We start from the raw sequence: 3,067 nt of genomic DNA on the forward strand, positions 1-3,067 counted from the left end.
GGCAATAAAGAAATAATGTATATATTAACCAGAAAACTCCAAAAGTCCTCAATAATAATCCTTTCTACTAAAATTGTTGGGGAGTGGACTAATCGATTTTATCCAACTCCAGTGTTTCACTGCTACTTAATTTATCGACCATAAAGGATGAAAGGCAAAGTCGACCTCGGCGGAATTTGAACTCAGAACGTAGCGACGGGCGAAATACCGCTAAGCATTTCGTCCAGCATGCTAACAATTCTGCCAGCTCGCAGAATAATAATGATTCTTGATTTAACTACAAGACCAACAGCTTTGAGAGAGGAAGTCGATGTCGTTTACTTCAAAATTATGAAAAGCAAATTTGACTTCAGCAGGTACAGAGACGAAAGAAATACCGCAAATCATTTCTTCCGTCGCTCGAATGATTTTATCAACTCACCAATAATATCAATACTTGACATGGTGGAAGGAGCTTGTTGTTATTTCAAAGGAACCGCAGTGCCAAAATGGTTAGTTTGGAAATATTGTAAATACTTCGTGAAGTTGGGAACGTGAGCCATTTAATTATCATATGTATATTATATTCATATTGTCATACTTTAACTCTTCTGTTTATAGTAACTACAGAAAGAAGTCGTTGTATGATTTGTAGACCAACTCGAAATAGTAGCTAAATCTCGCCCTATTCACATCGTGCAATCTTAAAATGTGACAGGACAACTGAATCATACAGTCAGTCATATATATCAGCAGAATGGTCACAGAGATGATATCTTTGATCATAAATTTGCTGAATTAAGAGTGGTAATCAGTAACAACAACGACGACGACAACAACAATAACAACAGCAACATCAGCAGCAGTAGCAGCAACGACAAGTCTTTGTGCCGTTTTATTTTTACCTGAAGTACGTTCTCTGAAATTTCCTTCTTACAAATTATTGATCAACTCCGCCTAATTACTGTCCACCTGCACTTGATCTAACGATTAGTTTATTGTATTAATGGTCCCACAATCGGTAAATTCACTTACTCTAGATTTCCGTCCGAATTCTCATGTAGAGTCGTTTCTTTTGTTTTTCTATCAGATATTTAACAGTCCTGAGATTTCTACTTGATACTAGAACATTCGAATGTTCTTGCAGTTGATAAAATCCTTGATAATTTATGTCGTATGTTTCGAGTGGTTATCATACTGAAAAATCCTCCACTGACCCAGATAATTCATGTTACATTAAAATATAGTCTTCTCCAAGATCTTCTGATAACGTTGTGTTAACAACAAATAAGATGAGGACAAATATCCGTCAATTGTAAATAATGTAAATAATGTATCTTCAGGTAAGTTGTACTTTAAAATATTTTTCTTTTCTAAAATACAACCCTCCACAGCATAACATCACCACCACCCCACTTAACTTCTGATTTCATGCCCTCTGAGTGAAATTCTTCTTCCGTTCTTCTTTAGATGAATAAATTAATTTCCCACTCATTTTGCCCCACAAGATTTTCGTTAATTTGACGAACTCTATTTCCTACATTTCCAACCGAACTTAATGCAGATTCGTCGATTACATACATACATACATACATACATACATACATACATACATACATACACACCTACACACACATACATACATACACACATATAAAGAAAATTTGAATCTCAGAACTCTCTGCATTCAATAAAACTGGCTTACAGTGTGTTTGCAATGTCAGTACTCATACCAGCATTCGGGATGCTTAATTGGACGCTTGATGAGATCCGAACCATTGATGTGAAAACCCGAAAAAGACGAATAAGCATCATAATTTCCACATAAACAGTGACGTAGACCACCTCTACCTAAAACGTACACAAGACGGCACAGGCTTAACATCGATCCAAAATGCCTTTGAATGTCGCATCATATCCCTTCGGCAGCATCTTTTAACCAACAAGTGTCGAAGTGCATCCCTTGACCAAGTTTACATACATGAGGCTGATAACATCATAAGACTTGGAAGGCAACTCTTTATCTGATAACCTAGAATACATGCACAAAGAAGTCGCACGACTCTACCGCAACATATCATCAGAAAAGATGAGCCTATATGAGCAGAAGACTATGCATGGATATGTTAGTAGAAAGTTCCGTGATGATAGTAACATCGATCATCAAAGCAGTTTATCATGGACGAATAGCCAGATTACTACCTCCCACTTTGAAGGGTATGCGTTTGCAATCCAGGAACAGGAAATATCAACTAAGTACCTGATGCACAAAAAGGATAGAGATGCAGGAAAAGCCGTTAAATGTGACAATAAATGCAGACTTTGTGGAGTTCACATTGAAGATATCACGCACATCATAAGCAGTTGTCCAAAAAATTGTCATCACGGTATTATCTACCGATGAGATATGACGTTGTAGTTAGGACACTCTATAATGAAATCCGTCGGAAGAATGATCCCGAGGACAAAGAAATAAAGCCCGACAATATGGTAGAAGCCATAGCCACTCATAATGAAAAGTAATACTGGTGGAATGTACCAGTGAAGACCTCAATAAAATGCAAATGCAACAAACCTGATATAATGATTTGGGATAGAGAAACGAAATTGTGCACAGTTGTGGAAATTTGCTGCCCAGCGGATGTTAACATAAAGCTGAAGATCAGTGAAAAAGAGAAGACCTATGCTGAACTATTAAGAAATCTGCAGTTACTCTATCCAAATCACAAGTTCACGTCTATACCTGTAATTATTGAGGCCTATATACCACTGCCTAAATAGAAATCTTGAGAAATTAGGCTTCACAAACTCAGAAAGGAGAAAGCTAATTCGAAGATTACAGATCCAATCCATCACTGGAACTGTAAATATCTGTAAAACTTTGCAGAAGTTTAACATTTAAATATATATGAGCAAGCCTAGATATGTAACTATATGCATGGGAATACATACATAAAACATAGAAATCTGTGCAATCATACATATATACATACGTACATACAAACATACATAATACATACATACATACATACATACATACATATCGACATACATACACCACACACACACACACACATATATATATATA

The sequence above is a fragment of the Octopus bimaculoides genome, chromosome 11 (assembly GCF_001194135.2).
Source record: "Octopus bimaculoides isolate UCB-OBI-ISO-001 chromosome 11, ASM119413v2, whole genome shotgun sequence".
Classification (NCBI taxonomy): Eukaryota; Metazoa; Mollusca; class Cephalopoda; order Octopoda; family Octopodidae; genus Octopus; species Octopus bimaculoides.